At 36.0% G+C, this 22500-nt stretch overlaps 1 protein-coding gene across 9 annotated transcripts in view; it reads left to right on the forward strand.

Moving 5' to 3' along the window:
- FOXP1 (forkhead box P1) overlaps positions 1-22500 on the forward strand; it is a 946651-nt gene that overhangs the window by 466448 nt on the left and 457703 nt on the right. The window lies entirely within an intron of this gene.

Consider the following 22500-nt stretch of genomic DNA (forward strand, 5'->3'; position numbering starts at 1 on the left):
TAATAGAAGTAAAAAGGAAACTGTATTAAAATTGTATTCTCTATCTGAATCATGAAAGAAAAAGTTTGGGTTTCATGTCTTTGAAGAAATAAGTGTAAAGATTTATGGGCCGTATACACCTGTTTACGCGCGAGCCTTCAAACTCGCTGGAAACAGGAGTTAAGAAGTAGCTGTCTTAAGACCGCTGCTCCTTAACTCGTACGCCTCCTCTGAGGCGGCAGACAGCAATCTGCCCGTTAAAATACGATGGGGTTCATTGACACCCCCTGCTAGCGGCCGCGAATCTGCAGGGGGCGGCATTGCACAAGCAGTTCACCATTGTGCAATGATAAATGCCGACAGCGTGATATAACTAAGGTATCCCAGGTTAAAAAATATCTGCTTTTTATGTGAAACTCCCATTTCTCTTATGCCATGGACGTAAACATTTATACAAAAAACAAGCTCTTCTTTGCTATTAACCTCTTTCCTGCCATAGCTTGCTACAGTTCATCAGTGTGGAATGCGTTGCAGCCCTTGCCGGCAGCCAATGGGTTAAAACAATAACCTTTAAATGCTCACAGAAGAGCACTAAAACAATTTTACAGGAATATCATCCTGCAGCTCCGTCTTAAGATCTCTTTGTGTATCCACACATCATGCTACTTTATGGATGTCTGCTGTTGCATTGCCCTTCAACAAGAAAGCTTTTTTCCATTTTGTTCCATAAAGAATATTATTTTTCTGCCAGCCAATTTTCTCTGTTAGTCTCTAATTGGTAACATAAATCTCGAGTGTTGAGAATGAGGAATGTTTCAGTGTCATAGAGTGTAATCTTCAGGCTTATTTACCAATTCATTAAGATTCATTGATGCAGGATCGGTGAGAGGAAATGACAATATAAATCAGACCTCCAACATAATGACCCTAATCAGTTGGGAATAGCTGGAAATGTCATCATGAACGATGTCCTTGTATTAGTGCCACTGTACATTGTCATTGTGCTTTTTTATGAGTGGGACGCATCCTTCTGACACTGACTGTATTTAACGAAAAAGAGTTGTTAAAATCCTGATTCCATTAAAGCCACGAGATCTATACAAGGTCCTGTAGTATTTAGCCTCGTGCCCTTTACCTCCACTGTAACTGCTTAATGGAGCTTCAGTTTAAAGCACATTTAGAGTACACCTGAGTAAAAACTCACTAGAAAAAAATAGCCGTCTAATTTACAGCTTGTCATGTCCTCGGTTAACCCAGTATTGTCGCTTTGTTGCGGAAGCTAAAGACAACAGTGTGTGTTTTGTATGGGCGTATATATGCGCCGGCATCAAACAATATTCATGTTTTATAATGTGTTAATATCTGTCTTTATATCTATCTTTCTAGATCTATCTGTTATCTATCTATGTGTCTATCTATGTATATATCTATCTATCATCTATATATCTACCATCTATCTACCATTTATCTGTCTGTCTGTCTATCTATCTATGTGTCTTTCCTTCTATGTATCTATCTATCTATCTATCTCTATCTAGCATCTTTCTATGTGTCTATGTAAATATCTATCCATCTATCTATCGTGCATCTATCTATCTATCGATCGCTACCTACCTCTGTGTGTTGATGTATGGAAAACCACAAATCATCTTTTTATTGGTTTGTCTAGCTAAATCTATATTTTGGACTAAATCTATATGTCTATCAGTTTATATATCTACCGATCTATAACTGTCTGTCTATCGCATTGTTTTACATTCTGTAACACAACTACATTTTTAAGCAATTTTCCAACAATACATTAGCAGGAAACATCTTCTGAATATTATCATCATAAACATGTATTTGTCATGTGCCAATAAAGGCCTTGATCCTGTGTATATCTCTATAATTAATATTAAAAGTAAGGAAACCCAGTAACTAATGATAAAGCTGGTTGTAGCATAGCATGGTCTCTGAGTGCCGTAGCACTAGGTGTGTGTTATATGATACTGGTTTAAAAAAGAGGGAGCAAAGGGGTAAGTCACTGAAACTGCTGAACGGATCCTCATCAACGAACCACTGGGACCCACCATCTGGTAAAGCCTTGTGCTGTAACTGAACTAGGGACAGCGTCTCACTTACTTCCTGGTGATACAGCTCACAAGTTGTCTCCAGCGTGCTCTTCTGCGTTCTTCGGTTACCCCCTACGTCACACTCATGTGACCTACCCTCCGGCCAATAGTAAACAAACAACACCTGCTCCAAACACCGCATCCACTGTTGTGTCCAGATTCAAGCTGGAATGAGGATACTTGAAGAGCCATAGCCTGACTACGGATGTAAATCCGAAACGCGTAAGCCCTTCAGTGCTACACCCGTGAATGCCAGTTTATTTGACAGGATATGCTGTTCCCTCCAATGTTTTTAAACTTTGATGCCGAATAAAGAAATTGGTTTTACTTATACCTAGTGTCGGATTTTCATCCTCTACAAGTATCTCTATAATAGACATATATTGTGAGAGTAAATTGTACAAAATGGCTTAATTTTAGCAAGCTGATCCAACTCACACTACTATTATTTAATGACAGTCTATGACAGGAAATTAAAGGGACAGTCTACACTTTAGTCGTCTTATAAAGTTGTACTTTAGATTAAGCTGCAAATAGCCTCCTGCAACCCTTTCTATATCCTACAGCAGGAACAGTAAAAAAAAGTTATTTTAAAATGAATATTGTTTCTAGTCACTTTGAAATGGCTGCCAAGCTCCGCCCACTGATGACATCACGGTCTGGGCTGCATTAAAGGCTTCACTAGTTACAGTTGGATTCAACACACTGTCAATGCTATTCAGCAGAGTGCCTAAATGCAGCCCAGATGTCATCAGTGGGTGGGGCTATATATATATATATATATATATATATTCTCTCTCCTCTCTCCCTCTCTCAACTCTCTTCTCTCTCTCATTCTCTTTCTCTCTCTTCTCTCCTCTCTCTCTCCTTTCTCTCTCCTCTCTCTCTCCATATGTGTGTAGCCACCAATCACCAGCTTGCTTCCCTGTAGGGCATTCCTGAGCCTACCTAAGTATGCTTTTTAATAAAGGGTACCTTGAGAATTCACTACATTGAAAAGTCTCTTGAAAAATGTATAATCTGTCTTAGTCATTGTTTAATTTTGGCTTTCCTTGTCCCTTTAAATACACCTTTCATAGCATATACATCTTCTTGATAAAGACCACCTAAATTAAAAATGTAAGCAGCATTACAATTTGTGTTCTTTGAAGAAAAGTTTATCTGCCCCATCTGAAGGTATAGCTATAAATAAGATATGCAGTGTGGGATAAAGACAGATTGATAGTGAAAGATTATATACTAAGAAGGATAATATAGGTACATTAAAATGTGTGGAGGGTAGCATGATAAATAATGACAGGGAGAAGGCTGAGGTACTAAACCAGTTTTTTTCTTCAGTATACACAAGAGAGGAACCATTGAATGATACTTTGGAACAGAATAGAACATGCCAGTCCATACCACTAACTGGGTTTTGTTTAGAGGATATCAGGAAAAAAATAAAAAATATTAAGGTAAATAAAACTCCAGGCCCAGATGGAATACACCCAAGGGTGTTAAGTGAACTTAGCACTGTTATAGACAAACCTTTACTCTTAATTTTTCAAGACTCATTATCCTCAGGCATGGTACCCCAGGATTGGCGTAAAGCTGATGTGGTGCCACTCTTCAAAAAGGGAAGCAGGGATGATCCAGGAAGCTATAGACCAGTTAGTCTGACATCAATAGTGGGGAAGATATTTGAAGGGATTATAAAGGATTATATTGATGAGCATATTCGTGTAAACAAGATTATGAGTTCTAATCAGCATGGCTTTAGGAGAAATAGATCATGTCAAACTAATCTAATTAGATTCTACGAGGAAGTAAGTAAAAATATAGATAAAGGGGAATCAGTTGATGTGATATACTTAGATTTTGCAAAGGCATTTGATACAGTGCCACATGAGAGATTAATGCACAAAATTAAGGGACTGGGAATAACTGAAAATGTTAGCTCATGGATAAATAACTGGATAAAAGATAGGGAGCAACGAGTAGCAGTAAATGGATCATACTCAGATTGGACAAAGGTAATTAGTGGCGTCCCCCAGGGATCAGTACTGGGCCCTGTTCTTTTTAATATTTTTATAAATGACTTGGAGCAAGGATTAAATAGCGACATCTCTATTTTTGCAGATGATACTAAGTTAAGTAAGGTCATTAGGTCAGAGCAGGATGAACTCTCTTTGCAAAGGGATTTGCTAAAATTAGAACTATGGGCAAGTGAATGGAAAATGAGATTTAATACGGAAAAAATGTAAGGTTCTACATTTTGGAAGTAAAAATAAGCAGGCTATGTATTTTTTAAATGGGACAAGACTTAGCCAAACACAGGAGGAAAGGGATTTGGGAGTAGTAATAGATAACAAGCTAAAGATGAGTACACAATGCAGGGCAGCGGCTTCAAAGGCTAATAAGATACTAGCATGTATTAAAAGAGGCATTGATTCAAGGGAGGAAAGCATAATTCTGTCATTATATAAAGCCCTGGTAAGACCTCACCTTGAGTTTGGAGTGCAGTTCTGGGGACCGATTGCTAAAAAAGATATTGCAGAACTAGAAAAAGTTCAGAGAAGGGCCACAAAGCTAATAAGGGGATTGGAGAAAATAACCTATGAGGAGAGGCTAGCCAAACTGGGTCTGTTCTCTTTAGAAAAAAGGCGCTTGAGAGGTGACATGATTACTTTATATAAATATATTCAAGGCCCATATACAGAGATGGCAGAAGCTCTTTTTATTCCAAGAAAATTGGTTCTGACAAGAGGTCATAATTTAAGGTTGGAGGAAAGGAGATTTAATCTCCTGCAACGGAAACGTTTTTTTCACTGTAAGAGCAATAAAATTGTGGAACTCATTACCAAAGGAGGTAGTGAATGCCAATACCATAGATACATTTAAAAATAGTCTGGATAAATTTCTGTATATAAACAAAATTCATGGATATGATTGCTAGTATTAAATGGGTCACATTTTAATGGGGTTATTTAAGCTTAACTGGAGCTTTTTGTAAGTATTTTAGAGTTGTATAGGTTGAACTCGATGGACTTCAGTCTTTTTTCAACCTTATCTACTATGTTACTATGTTACTATGTTACACACATTATATTCATACATTTTATATATATATATATATATATATATACACATACATACATTATATACACACATTATATATACACACATTATGTACATATATTATGTACACACATTATATACATACATTATATACACAAATTATATACACACATTATATACATACATTATATACACACATTATGTACATATATTATGTACACACATTATATACATACATTATATACACAAATTATATACACACATTATATACATACATTATATACACATAATATATACACACATTATATACATACATTATATACACATAATATATACACACATTATATACACGCATTATGTACACACATTATATACATACATTATATACACAAATTATACACACACATTATATACATACATTATATACACATAATATATACACACATTATATACATACATTATATACACATAATATATACACACATTATATACACGCATTATGTACATATATTATGTACACACATTATATACACACATTATATACCTACATTTTATACATACATTATATACACATAATATATACACACATTATATACATACAATATATACTTACATTATATACACACATTATGTACTTATATTATATACATACATTATATGCATACATTATATACTGTACATACATTTTATACACACATTATATACATACATCATATGCATACAATAAATACATACAGTATATACATACAATATTATATATATATATATATATATATATATATATATACACATACTATATATATAAATATATATAAACATACATACATTATATACATACATTAAATACACACATTATATACATACATCATATACATACATCATATACATACATTAAATACATACATTATATACATACATTATTATATAGAAATATATTTTAAAAAATACATATATTTGAGAGCCAGAAGTACAGTTTTCTTTCAGAATATAGTGCTTGGCACTGATTTTCACAAATAGAGATTGATTATTAATTGTAACATGCTATCACATCTGCTAACAACACTGTTTGCATCAGGGTGTGAAGATGTTCAATGAACTATTTTCTTATTTCTTTTTTTTTTTTTGTAATTATGATTATTTTTTCTTTTCTTTCATTTTGTATTGAGCACGATGGTAACCATGTTTATCTGAAAAAAAATCTTTAATCTGCGGTACAAAGCTGAGTTAGAACTGTAACAGAACAAGACAAGTTTACTTAATCTTGACAGCTTTGGGTGTAATCTTATTTTGCTTGTGACAAGTCCGACTTTAAGATTTATAACTCTGTAATCAAATGTCTAGAAGAAGAAGAAAATGTTATCGTTGAACTTCCTTGCACATGACTTACAGAGGACTCAATAGACCGTTAGATAAGTTAAAGGGACATAAAACAAGTTGGGATAGAGACAAAATATAATAATATCTACTTTAATTACTTAAACTGCAAATGTATACTGCAGTGCCTCACCCTTAACCCTTTCTTTTTAGTTTCTGAATTGTAAAGCTCTAACTCCTCCCACACATTTCCTTCTATGGCTGTATCTGTATCTATTGTTGCTTTGGTAGAATGCAAAAGTGCATAGGGATTATCTGCTGGAGCAGGCCTAGAAGCTGTGAACTCAGTTGAAATACAATGTCTGTGTCTAAACACTGATGGGGGGTGGAGTTAGCTGCTCCAGGCAGCTTAGCTATGTAATTCATTTTGCTTATTTTTGAAAATTATTTTAAAATAATTGCCTGCAATTTTTAAACATTTTTTTTATGCAAACTATTTTTTTAATTAATTAGCACAGTTCTCAACCTGTTTTATGTCCCTTTAAAGCAGAACCCAGGCATAATTCAGAATTGACTAAGAGTTTGAAATTAGGTTTTGCATTCGATGGGGTATTGTTGACATTGGTCATGTGTCTATTTTTTTATTTTATTTTTTTATCTTGGTTTGCATTTCATTTAATCATTTAAATTAAACCTATATATTCCTTATGATCTGTTATAACAATTACTATGTATATTGTGAATGATGTCCCTGAAATCTACTAAACCTACCTCTAATGCTTTATCCTAGACATCTGATACTTGTTACAGTTTACAACTGTCTGCAGCCAAATATTGGCACTTAATGAGTTGGTAATAATCGTTATGGATAAATCAAACATTTTTCGACACCATGTACATGATTTATTACCAAAGAGATAGTTTGTTAACCAACTGCTAAGATATACTAGAACTGTATGATATGTGTGGCTATAAACAGTAAATTACAACTTAATATGCGTAGGGAATCTCAATTAGGGTTAGTCTTCATGAGGAGTAGGGTCACTGATTTTGGGTTATTTGAGGTGGGTTGTGATCACATGGTTAACCACGGGCACATTAGGACAGCAGGATTAGGTTAATTTGTCTCATATCTCTCTTCTTTTTTACAAATGATCCCTGGTACATAGGAATAGCAACGGCATGATATCCAAGGAAAGAAAGGACCAGTAAATACAGTAGATTTGCATAATCAACAAATACATGATAACAAGACAATGTAATAGCACTTAGTCTGAACCTCAAATGAGTAGTAGATATTTTTCTGACAAATTTCAAAGTTGTGCCTATTTCCACTCCTCTTGTATCATGTGACAGCCATCAGCCAATCACAAATGCATATACGTATATATTCTGTGAATTCTTGCACATGCTCAGTAGGAGCTGGTGACTCAGAAAGTGTAAATATAAAAAGACTGTGCACATTTTGGTAATAGAAGTAAATTGGAAAGTTGTTTAAAATTGTGTGTTCCATCTGAATTATGAAAGTTTAATTTTGACTTGAGTCTCCCTTTAAGGCATCCACCGCATGTTTTGTGTTTGGAAATTGTAATTTGGGATTTCTAATTTCTTTTAATATATTTTTCCTCTTCTGTAATATATGTCTGAGTAATATACATTATAAAACCAAACAAAACAACAACAACAAAAAAATAAAAATTAAACTTTAAGGGACTCTGTACTCAAAATTTGTCTGCCACCCATATGATAGACTAGCATCCTTTAAATTTAAACTAACACAGCTGAATCAGTAGTGTACTTCCTACTAATACTAAGCTTATAAGCACTTCCTAATAACACTTATTATTTTATAAGCACTTCCTACTAATGCTAATTGACTTAAAAGTACTTCCTGCTAATGCTCATTGACTAAAAACACTTCCTTCCAATGACCATTGCCAGTGGCGTAGCGTGGGGGGGCACAGGGGTGGTTGCCCCGGGCGTATAATTCTGAGGGGCGCAAAACGCTTGGCTCACAGACTCCCCAGTCCCCACCATCTCAAGACAGTAGACAGTCACAGTCCCACTCCCAGCAGCGCTACAGGGAGGCTAAAAAATCTGACAGGTGCCTGAGCCCAGCCATTCTGTCTCTTTATTATTATTATCGGTTATTTGTAGAGCGCCAACAGCACTATAAATAAAGGCGGAGTACAACAAAACAATTATAGGGATCAAAGGGGTAGAGGGCCCTGCCAAGAGTTGCACTGTTGTAGTCAGCTCTTAAGAAGGTGATCTACAAACAGCTGGACTCTTAGGCTTACATGCTAAGGGGGTTCAGGAGATACCAATGGAGGAGATGAACTGGTATAAAGTAAGGTTAGTGTAGGTTGTATGCATCCCTGAACAGTAGAGTCTTTAGGGAGCACTTGAAGCTTTTAAAACTAGAAGAGAGTCTTGTGGAGCGAGGCAGAGAGTTCCACAAGATGGGAGCCAGTCTGGAGAAGTCCTGTAAATGGGAGTGTGATGAGGTAACAAGAGAGGAGGAGAGTAGGAGGTTGTGAGCAGAGCGAAGGGGACGGGAGGGAGAGTATCTGGAGACAAGGTCTGAGATATAGGGGGGAGCAGTGCAGTTGAGTGCTTTGTATGTCAGAATGAGAATTTTGTGTTTGATCCTAGAGGCAAGAGGAAGCCAGTGAAGGGATTGGCAGAGAGGTGCAGCAGTTGAAGCGCGACGTGTAAGGAAGATGAGTCTGGCAGAGGCATTCATTATGGATTGTAAAGGAGCTAGGCGGCAGGTGGGGAGACCAGAGAGGACAGAGTTGCAGTAATCGAGGCAGGAAAGAATGAGAGAGTGGATTAAAATCTTAGTTGTGTCTTGTGTAAGGAAGTGTCTAATTTTAGATATGTTTTTAAGGTGGAAGCGGCAGGCTTTAGCCAATGACTGAATGTGAGGAGTGAAAGAAAGATCTGAGTCAAATGTGACCCCCGAGACATCAAGCATGCGAGGTAGGGGTAATGATGGAGTTGTCGACAGTTATAGAGAGATTGGGGGTGGAGAGTTTAGAAGAAGGGGGGAAAATAAGGAGCTCAGTTTTGGAGAGATTTAACTTGAGGTAGTGAGAGGACATCCAGTTAGAGATGTGAGAAAGACAGTGACACGGGTTAGCAAGGAAGGAGTCTCTCAAGTGAACTGTCAAGACGTGCTATGTAATGATTTCATTATCATAATTTATGAGTGTAATCCTATCCAACCGTTACCTGCTGCTAGACTAGCATTTACGTCACTAGTTAGCATGGTCCACTCCCAGCGCGTATGTCAGGAGGGAGAAAGAAGTCAGAGCAGCAGAACCAGAGTGGAGTCAGACTGACTAGCACGCTGCGCCCGCAACAATAAGGTAAGTAGTGTCAACCGAAATTACCAAACTCATCACCGGGTCCATATCAGGACCAGACCACCAGTGCCACTGCCAGTCAGAATTATAATTAAATTATTATAGCCCCTGTTGCTGTTTTTGCCTGGGCCCTGGGGATTGGAAATAGCAATGCGCACAAAATGCAGCTTAGCCTCTACCGTTACCCAGGTGACGTCCCAGGGCCAGCCAGCCAAGTTCCAAAGGACCCAGAGTCACTCTGAGCCAGCCAGCCAAGTTCCAACTTCCAAAGGACCCAGAGTCTCAGCCAGCCAGCATGCCCAAGTGTGAGAGTGATCTATGCTGCTTTAAAGTGAAAGCCGGTTATTTTATTTTAAATTCATTTTTAACCTGGTTAAAAACATACAGGATGTAGATGATCTACATCTTGTATGTTTTACCCAGGTTAACAATGAATTTGAAATAAAATAATCGGCTTTCACTTTAAAGCAGCATAGATCACTCTCACACTCTGGCATGCTGGCTCAGATGCATTTTAAAAATCCCATGTTTAAATATTGAACCACAAAAATGTAATTGTTAAGTTCTACAGTATAATGTACTTACTTAATGTATATAATAAAGTAATGGCTGCCTGCAACCATATTGAGTCCTATTTTTTAAGGATGAATGTAGAGTTTACAATTCTATATATAGTATATATTTTTGTTGTTAAAAATAAAGCTTTGTTTGTTTTAAAACAAAAAACTGTCTCCTAAGTTGTTAAGCTGACTCCTAGATTCAAAGCAAATTTGCCAATCCCTACTGTACTGGTGAAAGAGACACAATTAGTGCTAATGGGTTAGGGGGGCTCAATTCTTGCCTTGCCCTGGGCGCTGACAAGCCACGTTACGCCACTGACCATTGCCTTATAAGCCCTTCCTATTAATACTCATTGGTTTATAAGCACTTACTTTCTTCTAATATTCATTGGCTTAGAGGCACTTCCTTCTCATACTGATTGGCTTATAGTCACTTCTTTCTAATGCTCATTGGCTAAAAAAACACTTCTACTGCTCATTGGCTAAAAAAACACTTACTTCTACTGCTCATATAAGAACTTCCTATTAATACTCATTTGTTTATAAGCGCTTACTTTCTTATAATATTCATTGGCTTATAGACACTTCCTTCTAATACTGATTGACTTATAGCTGCTTCTTTCTAATACTCATTGGCTAAAATGCACTTCCTTCTAATGCTCATTGGCTTATAAGAACTTCCTATAAATACTCATTGTTTTATAAGCACTTTCTTCTAATATTCATTGGCAAGGTAATTCCTTCTAATACTGATTGGCTTATAGTTGCTTCTTTCTAATGTATTGTTCATTGGCTAAAATGCACTTCATTTTAATGCTCATTGGCTAAAAACACACTTCTACGCACTTGCTTCTTTCTAATGTATTGTTCATTGGATAAAATGCACTTCATTTTAATGCTCATTGGCTAAAAACACACTTCTACGCACTTATAAGCACTTTCTATTAATTCTCATTGGTTTATAAGCACTTACTTTCTTCTAATATTCATTGGCTTATAGGCACTTCCTAGTACAAAGTAGCTTTAGTAGTTAGGTCACAACTGACACTGGTATATTTGTTTAACTTAAAACAGCTTCAATCTTTTTCAGACCAAAAAAAAATATATCTTCAAATTTCAGTGCTGTTATTACATATTGATGACCAAATATTTTTGAGACCTATGTCCGTTTAACTTAGAAACACAGATATGTAACAAACGCAGACAGTAGCCTATATTCATAGGTGCCTGTGTGTTTGCCAGTGGTCCTCGTTGTAATGGTGAGCATCAGCAACACTTAACGAGACATGATACCCAAATGTTTAATCACTTGAAAGTGATGGAGCATAGATGTTAAAAGCTGACTAGAAAATATCACCTGAACAGGATTATTTTACATCAAAATTCCTCAGTAGCTATATACTATTGTAAAGGGATTTTCAGCAGCCAATCAGAATGCTAGTCCCAGGGAGTGTGCATCTGACATGAGCAGGCAGAGTCATGTTATTTCCCTATTCAGTTTAAGGAAGTTTACTATGAAATCACACAAAATTTTAGTAAAATCTCATGAGATCACAGTAAATCATATATTTTTTCCACCCAATTTTCTTGTCGGCTTTTTACAGCTATACTACATCACTTTCAAGTGTTTTGCATATAAGTATTATTTCCCTTTAAGAGACACATTTGCAAAATGGTTTATATAAATGTCTGTAATTGTAAAATATTGGAATATCTGTTTTATTATGGTAAAGTATTTTTAGCCTGATAGAACGCTAGGTGTTTCCGGGCGCTGGTTGTATGGCATTCCCAAGTGCTCTTGAGGTGTGGTCAGGATTTCTCACCTAATCTTAGGTCCAGCCGGAGGAATTTCTTTAAAATTCTCGCTTTTACATTACATTTATATTAAAATCTCTCTCTCGATTTCAACATGACGGCTCTCATGACTAGACAGAGAATAACCTAAATGTATTTAGTGTTTAATGTCCCTTCAATCTCATAAAAAAAAACAAATAGTGTATAAAAATGGTTGCTATTAGACTTGTGCAGCTGCAAGAATCTTGCGGCTAAATTTAGAGTTTGGCGTTAGCCGTCAAAACCAGAGTTAGGGGCTCCTAACGCTGGTTTTGGGCTACCGCTGGTATTTAGAGTCTTGTAGCTAAGGGTCTAACGCTCACTTTCCAGCCGCGACTTTTCCATACCGCAGATCCCCCTATGCCAATTGCGTATCCTATCTTTTCAATGGGATCTTTCTAACACCGGTATTTAGAGTCTTGGCTGAAGTGAGCGTTAGAAATCTACCGACAAAACTCCAGCCGCAGAAAAAAGTCAGGAGTTAAGAGCTTTCTGGGCTAACGCCGGTTCATAAAGCTCTTAACTACTGTGCTCTAAAGTACACTAACACCCATAAACTACCTATGTACTCCTAAAGCGAGGTCCCCCCCACATCGCCGCCACTCTATTAAAATTTTTTAACCCCTAATCTGCCGACCGGACACCGCCGCAACCTACGTTATCCCTATGTACCCCTAATCTGCTGCCCCTAACACCGCCGACCCCTATATTATATTTATTAACCCCTAATCTGCCGCCCCCAACGTCGCCTCCACTTACCTACAATTATTAACCCCTAATCTGCCGACCGGACCTCACCGCTACTATAATAAAGTTATTAACCCCTAATCCGCCTCACTCCCGCCATAATAACCCTATAATAAATAGTATTAACCCCTAATCTGCCCTCCCTAACATCGCCGACACCTAACTTCAAGTATTAACCCCTAATATGCCGACCGGACCTCACCGCTACTCTAATAAATTTATTAACCCCTAAAGCTAAGTCTAACCTTAACACTAACGCCCCCCTAAGTTAAATATAATTTAAATCTAACAAAATAAATTAACTCTTATTAAATAAATTATTCCTATTTAAAGCTAAATACTTACCTGTAAAATAAACCCTAATATAGCTACAATATAAATAATAATTATATTGTAGCTATTTTAGGATTAATATTTATTTTACAGGCAACTTTGTATTTATTTTAACCAGGTACAATAGCTATTAAATAGTTAATAACTATTTAATAGCTACCTAGTTAAAATAATTACAAAATTACCTGTAAAATAAATCCTAACCTAAGTTACAATTAAACCTAACACTACACTATCAATAAATTAATTAAATAAAATACCTACAATTATCTACAATTAAACCTAACACTACACTATCAATAAATTAATTAAATACAATACCTACAAATAAATACAATTAAATAAACTAACTAAAGTACAAAAAATAAAAAAGAACTAAGTTACAAAAAAAAAAAAATATTTACAAACATTAGAAAAATATTACAACAATTTTAAACTAATTACACCTACTCTAAGCCCCCTAATAAAATAACAAAGCCCCCCAAAATAAAAAAATGCCCTACCCTATTCTAAAATTAAAATAGAAAAGCTCTTTTACCTTACTAGCCCTTAAAAGGGCCTTTTGCGGGGCATGCCCCAAAGAATTCAGCTCTTTTGCCTGGAAAAAAAAACATACAATACCCCCCCACCAACATTACAACCCACCACCCACATACCCCTAATCTAACCCAAACCCCCCTTAAATAAACCTAACACTAAGCCCCTGAAGATCTTCCTACCTTGTCTTCACCACGCCGGGTTCACCGATCCGTCCAGAGGAGCCTCCGAAGTCTTGATCCAAGCCCAAGAGGGGGCTGAAGACGTCCATCCTCCGGCTGAAGTCTTGATCCAAGCGGCGGCTGAAGAATTCCATCATCGGGCAGAAGTCTTCATCCTATCCGGGCAGAAGAGGAGATCCGGACCGGCAAACATCTTCATCCAAGCGGCATCTTCTATCTTCTTCCATCCGATGACGAGCGGCTCCATCTTCAAGACCTCCAGCGCGGATCCATCCTCTTCTTCCGACATCCTAAAACAGAATGAAGGTTCCTTTAAGGGACGTCATCCAAGATGGCGTCCCTCAAATTCCGATTGGCTGATAGGATTCTATCAGCCAATCGGAATTAAGGTAGGAAAATTCTGATTGGCTGATGGAATCAGCCAATCAGATTCAAGTTCAATCCGATTGGCTGATCCAATCAGCCAATCAGATTGAGCTTGCATTCTATTGGCTGTTCCGATCAGCCAATAGAATGCGAGCTCAATCTGTCGGCGATGTTAGGGAGGGCAGATTAGGGGTTAATACTATTTATTATAGGGTTATTGAGGCGGGAGTGAGGCGGATTAGGGGTTAATAACTTTATCATAGTAGCGGGGAGGTCCGGTCGGCAGATTAGGGGTTAATAAGTGTATATAGGTGGAGGCGACGTTGGGGGCAGCAGATTAGGGGTTAATAAATATAATATAGGGGTCGGCGGTGTTAGGGTTAGCAGATTAGGGGTTCATAGGGATAACGTAGGTTGCGGCGGTGTACGGAGCGGCAGATTAGGGGTTAAAAAAATATGCAGGTGTCAGCGATAGTGGGGGCGGCAGATTAGGGGTTAATAAGTGTAAGGTTAGGGGTACATGTTAGGGTGTTAGGTGCAGACTTAGGAAGTGTTTCCCCATAGGAAGCAATGGGGCTGCGTTAGGAGCTGAACGCTGCATTTTTGCAGGTGTTAGGTTTTTTTTCAGCTCAAAATGCCCCATTGTTTTCTATGGGGGAATCGTGCACGAGCACGTTTTTGAAGCTGGCCGCGTCCGTAAGCACCGCTGGTATTGAGAGTTGCAGTGGCGGTAAATATGCTCTACACTCCCTTTTTGGAGCCTAACGCAGCCCTTCTGTGAACTCTAAATACCAACGGTATTTAAAAGGTGCGGGGGGAAAAAAGCCAGCGTTAGATACGCGGGTCGTTACCGACAAAACTCTAAATCTAGCCATTGGTTAGTCCGAATCTTTCGGAATTTTTTTTTATGAAAAATTAGTTTTTCCAAATATCCATCTGCTGCACTATTCAATATTAGTTATACTGAATATTCATGGAACATTAACATTCGTTTTTGTTAAACAAACGTAAAATTTCCTCTGCTACAGGTGATTTTCATCAGTATTTCTTCATTTTTCTTAGTTTTCTTTAAATTAAAGGGCCATAATACCCAAATGTTTATGTGATGCGGCATAGCTGTAAAAAGCTGACTAGAAAATATCACCTGAACATCTCTATGTAAAAAAGAAAGATATTTTACCTCAAAAATTTCTCAGTAGCCACATCCCATTGTAAAGGACTTCTAAGCAGCATATCAGTATGTCTGTCCCAGGACAGCGGAAGCGGCGAGCTTACGTGCACTCTCATCTTATTTCCCTATTCAGTTTAAAGGAAGTTTGCTATGAAATCTCATGAGAGTTAAGTGAAATCTCATGAGAGTTAAGTGAAATCTCATGAGATCACAGTAAAAGAGTTCATGACCTCAGCACTGCTGATGCTGATTGGCTGCTGTTCATTTCTTCATTTTTTTTTTTTACCTGCACCTGGGCTGCAGCTGAGTATAACTTTTTACACAGAACTTACTCTTCTGAGCTGAGGAGATTGTGAGGTAAAATATCTTCCTTTTTTACATAGAGATGCTCAGGTGATATTTTCCGGTCAGCTTTTTACAGTTATACTGCATCAGTTTCAAGTGATTTAGCATATGAGTATTATGCCCCTTTAAGTTGATGCATTCATTGGAATATTTGTTTCCTGAAAGGAATTGAATATCCATGTTTTTTTTGTACAGAAACAATAAGATTATTTAGATTGTTTATGAAATAACACGAGTGCATTTATTTATTGTACTTTATATAGTTTATTACTGTAGGAGAACAGTATTTATATTGGGGTCGCTTTGACGTACCCAGTAGTTACTGAACTATTTTGAATTTATTACCAAGTTGTATGTGATAAACTACCAAAGCTGCAAATCCTTTCAGTTTTTGTACATTTTAATTGGGATTTTCTGCAGTGCGAACCACACTCTTTTTTTTTTTTTTTTTTACCTCAGAGAAGACAAGAAATCACTTTCTTCAAAGGAGAAGTAGGAAAGTTAGAGCCATACTTTGCCCTCTGGCCAGGGGCACAGTCATTAGTACTTCACAATCCCAGCTGTGTCAAATAATGTTGTGCCTTGAAGACAAGGCCTGTGAACAACCTGGGTGGGCTTTCACAGCTTCTCTAGTACGCTGCACCTTTTTTAGATTTGTCATTTCAAACGCACGCACTTCCTATGTGTCACTACTGGAGGTGATCGGATTTATTGGGTGCACAATTCTGCACTTCTAATTAGGATTTGTCTAGTCAAAAATAAACTTTCATGATTCAGATAGGGCATGTAATTATAAACAACTTTCCAATTTACTTTTATCATCAATTTTACTTTGTTATCTTGGTATTCTTAGAGTTACCTTGGAGTCAACACTGATTGGCTAAAATGCAAGTCTGTCAAAAGAACTGAAATAAGGGGGCAGTCTGCAGAGGCTTAGATACAAGGTAATCACAGAAGTAAAAAGTATATGAATATAACAGTGTTGGTTATGCAATACTAGGGAATGGTTAATAAAGGGGTTATCTATCTTTTTATGCAATACAAATTCTGGGGTAGACTGTCCCTTTAAGATCTTTTATGTCCAGTTATCAGTGTCCCCTCTTCATCAAATTTGTAGTCCTCCGTCTAATGATCTCATCTGATGATTACGGCTAACTTATAGCTTATTATATTTACATTTTAAAGGGATATTTTAGTGTACAAATAATACATTTGTGAAAGCCTTTTTATTTTTAAACATGTTCCTTTTTTTCACTGTGTTAACTAGGTGTTTGAATTGAGAGGTTTTGGATGCCTCTAAAAGCGGAAGGAGGAGGCCGCTTGCGAAGCCAGATTTTTGCTTGCGCAAGTACAACATGCTAAGATCTGTACCAGTCCAGTTCCTAGTGTGTTGTACTTTCAGAAGAATAAATCTGTCTCAGAAAAAAAGCCTAATACCACGAGCAACCGCCTTCTTTAACATTCCGTGGCATGCAAAACCTCCAATTGCACTTGCCTAGTGTTAAAGGGACATGAAACCCAATTTTTTTCTTTCATGATTTAGGTAGAACATGAAATTTGAAACAACTTTCCAATTTACTTCTATTATCTAATTTGCCTCATTCTCTTGATATACTTTGTATAAAAAGCATATCTAAATAGGCTCAGGAGCTGCTGATTGGGGGCTGCCTATAGATGCCTCATATGATTGGCTCCTCAATTTGCATTCCGATTTCTTCAGCAAATGATTCTTAAGAATGAAGCAAATTAGATAATAAAAGTTAATTGGACTGTTGTTTAAAATTGTATTCTCTTTTTGATTCAGGAAAGAAAATGTTTAGGTTGCATGTCCCTTTAACCCTGCAACTGGTCTAAATACATAGTCTCTCCATATAGGGGACTGCTGGTGATCACATGAGATCCAAGCATATATTGATAAACCAAGATCTTAGTCTGAACTTCAAATGTGAAGTAGATTTTTTTTCGGAATTTTATTTACAGTTTTGTCTATTTCCACTCCTCCTGTATCATGTGACAGCCATCAGCCAATCACAAATGCATATAGTATAGCCTGTGACTTCTTCCATATGCTCAGTAGGAGCTGGTGATTTAAAAAGTGTAAATATAAAAAGACTGTGCACATTTTGTAATTGTAAGTATAATTGTTTAAAATTGCATTCTCTATCTGAATGATTAAAGTGACAGTCTATTTCAAAATAAACTTTCATGATTTAGATAGGGCATGTTATTTTAAACAACTTTCCAATTTACATTTATCACCAATTTTGCTTTGTTCTTTTGGTATTCTTAGTTGAAAGCTACTTGCGCACCATTTAACCTTTTCTTCTTACATATTAGTTGAAAGCTAAACCTAGGAGGTTCATATGCTAATTTCTTAGACATTGAAGGCCGCCGCCTTTCTGAATGCATTTTGACAGTTTTTTTACCACTAGAGTGTGTTAGTTCATGTGTGTCATATAGATAACATTGAGCTCATGCACGTGGAGTTACCTAGGAGTCATCACTGATTGGCTAAAATGCAAGTCTGTCAAAAGAACTGAAATAAGGGGGCAGTTTGCAGAGGCTTAGATACAAGGTAATCACAGAGGTAAAAAGTGTATTAATATAACTGTGTTGGTTATGCAAAACTAGGGAATGGGTAACAAAGGGATGAGCTATCTTTTAAAACAATAAAAATTCTGGTGTAGACTGTCCCTTTAAAGTTTAATTTTGAATTGAGTGACCCTTTAAGAGCGGGCGCAGTGAATGCCTCTCAGGGATAGATGATGTATACGCCAGTATAACTTTGTTTAAACATATCTTTCCCATGTGATTGCATTAAGGCTTCTTCTTCTGTCGGTTTGTTGCTAAACTGTATTGTAGTGTTAATCTCCGTAAGCTTTATGTATTTAGTTTATTAAAGTCCTGAAGGCAGCGATTAAAGAAAACCGTTGTGGTAAGGCCACAGATCCCAGAGAAACATTTACTATTCACGTCTCAGAGCAGCACATTTCTAGGCTCTTAATACTTTGGCATCCTGGCTATTGTACCCATGAAGATGCACTGTTGTTAGAAGAATACAATCTGTGAAAGATTTTCCATTATCTACTCACCATTATTGCAATATTGTAACATTTTAAGGGAGAATGAGCTCTTAGCTGTTTGATTAATAGCCAAAAATGAGGCTACCGCTGGGTCAACGTTACTCCATTACAAAATAAGGGTTGGGCTTATAAAAGCATCCATCTATTTGGCCAATAAAACATTTGAATGATATCCTTATAGTTCTTTTTTATATGCTCTTCTGCAAAATTGCTGGCAAAGAACCATGGAATACAAATTCTCTAGCAGGGTGCTTGGGTTTCTGTATATAATTATGTAGTATGGTGTAATGATTCTTTCCCAGTGTGCAGGACATTTAAAGGGATAGTGTACTTGTATATAATATTACCAGTATTATAACTGTACCTGTTCCTGCAATGTATTACCCTTCTGTATATAGGATCCCCGACTATAGTGCCCATTTATCATATTGCATTTATACAAGGTTGTCAAAACCTTTTAGCACGGATTTGGGGCCTCTGGAGTAGCTTCGGCTAGCGAAATGTATGATTATATGAGCAATTGCTTGTGCAAACTCATCCCCAACTCTTTACGGACAAGTGAGTCCAGGTTGTCTCACATCGGAGCTAGTAGACATGTTTAGAAGCAGTGGTTGTAAGAGATTACTAGCCTTACACTTGCCTCTGGTTTTAGGAATACTGATTTCATATACTTTTATGTGTGTCTGATATCTGGCTATAGAAATATGCTCGGGGTATGATTACTGGCTGTTTAACAGCCCTCTACTTTTGACTGGTGTTATATGTGCCCTCTGTATTTGGGTCTAATCACATAAGAAAAGAAAAGGGAATCAAATAGGAATAACTTGATTTTATATAATATTCCTGATATTTGGTATTTTTTATTAAGTTGACATTATAAAATAGCAGAAAAGCAGTTGCTTGGGGTCATTGGAAGAAAAACAAAACTTTTTGTGTGTAATTTCTATAATGTTTCAGCAGATTAATTCACTATTTTGTGGAACTTGGACCTTAATATTTGATGTTACTCACACTATCTATCATCTAATCTATCACTTCTATCTATCTATCTATCTATCTATCTATCTATCTATCTATCATTTTACTGTTATCTATCATCTAATCTGTCTATCATTTTACTGTTATCTATCTATCTATCTATATATCTATCAATCACCTATCTATCATTTTACTGTTATCTATCTATCTATCTATCTATCTATTTATCATCTAATCTATCACTTTACTTTTATCTATCTATCATTTTACTGTTATCTATCATCTAATCTATCACTTTACTTCTATCTATCTATCTATCTATCTATCTATCTATCATTTTACTGTTATCTATCATCTAATCTGTCTATCATTTTACTGTTATCTATCTATCTATCTATCTATCTATATATCTATCAATCATCTATCTATCATTTTACTGTTATCTATCTATCTATCTATCTATCTATTTATCATCTAATCTATCACTTTACTTTTATCTATCTATCATTTTACTGTTATCTATCATCTAATCTATCACTTTACTTCTATCTATCTATCTATCTATCTATCTATCTATCTATCTATCTATCTATCTATCATTTTACTGTTATCTATCATCTAATCTGTCTATCATTTTACTGTTATCTATCTATCTATCTATCTATCTATCTATCTATCTATCTATCTATCAATCATCTATCTATCATTTTACTGTTATCTATCTATCTATCTATCTATCTATCTATTTATCATCTAATCTATCACTTTACTTTTATCTATCTATCATTTTACTGTTATCTATCATCTAATCTATCACTTTACTTCTATCTATCTATCTATCTATCTATCATTTTACTGTTATCTATAATCTAATCTGTCTATCATTTTACTGTTATCTATCTATCTATCTATCTATATATCTATCAATCATCTATCTATCATTTTACTGTTATCTATCTATCTATCTATCTATCTATTTATCATCTAATCTATCACTTTACTTTTATCTATCTATCATTTTACTGTTATCTATCATCTAATCTATCACTTTACTTCTATCTATCTATCTATCTATCTATCATTTTACTGTTATCTATCATCTAATCTGTCTATCATTTTACTGTTTATCTATCTATCTATCTATCTATCTATCTATCTATCTATCTATCTATCTATCTATCTATCATTTTACTGTTATCTATCTATCATCTATCTATCTATCTATCTATCTATCTATCTATCATTTTACTGTTATCTATCTATTTATCATCTAATCTATCACTTTACTTTTATCTATCTATCTATCATTTTACTGTGATCTATCATCTAATCTGTCTATCATTTTACTGTTATCTATCTATATATCTATCTGTCTATCTATCTATCTATCTATCATTTTACGGTTATCTATCTATCTATATAAACATCATCTAATCTATCTATAATGTTACTGTTATCTATCTGTCTACCTATCTATAATCTAATCTGTCTATCATTTTAATGTTATCTATCTATCATCTATCTATCTATCTATCCATCTATCATCTAATCTATTTATCGGTCTGTCTATCTATTTAACATCTAATTAATCTATTTATCTATCTATCAATACCTACCCCACCCCTCTGTTAATGTATCTAAAACCGCATATCAACTATTTATCTAAATCTGTCAATCCATCTCTCTCTACATTTACCCGTTTATGGCATTGTCACTTTAGATAAAATAATGTCTAAATATAGATAATCGTAACCTTCCCCAAAATTTCCAGCCTGGTATTATAAATACATAGCTTGACAACTAAGGGCCAAATTGCGAGTAGAACGTAAAAGCGCACTTTTGCGATATTTGCGCTCCACTCGTAATACCACAGCACGCCATTGCGCACTGGCGTTTTATGTGTCCCTCAATGCAAACACAACCTCACGTTTGAAATTGCATGGAATCCCTCTGCTCAATAGAGTACGCTTCCATACGCTCCAATGGGAGCCTCGTCCACATGCTGTGAGGCACGGCATGAGAACTAGTGCAGCGAGTGGGGGTAAGTCACGCAGCGATGGGCAGCATTTTTAAATATACATGTATATGATTATATACATACATATTTACTGGGAACACACAGTTCCCATAGACCGCAATATAAAGGAACTTTTCATTGCCTTTTTTTATATAACACCTTACTCCCGCTAACTAAAAAGCTACATTTTTAAAAAAAATAAATTAAAAGAATATACTTTTTTTTTGGGTTTATTTTGAAAATTAACCTTAGGTCTCTCTCACCTCTGGTTAGCTAGCTTGCGGTAGCAATAACCAGCCACTTGTAATGGCTGGTTAATAATTCCATGGCCCCAAACGGGCAAATTTGCCTGTTTGCAGGCGTGCAATAAATTAGCGCTCCACTTTTAATCTGGACCTAAATATGTTGCTTGTAAATGTTTATGGGCTAGCATAACTGGTAAATGTATCAAAACAACATGATTTGCTGACCATTCAATACAAAAATAACATTATTTTTTTAAAGGTGCATTTC

The sequence above is a fragment of the Bombina bombina genome, chromosome 7, assembly GCF_027579735.1.
Source record: "Bombina bombina isolate aBomBom1 chromosome 7, aBomBom1.pri, whole genome shotgun sequence".
NCBI classification, from domain to species: Eukaryota; Metazoa; Chordata; class Amphibia; order Anura; family Bombinatoridae; genus Bombina; species Bombina bombina.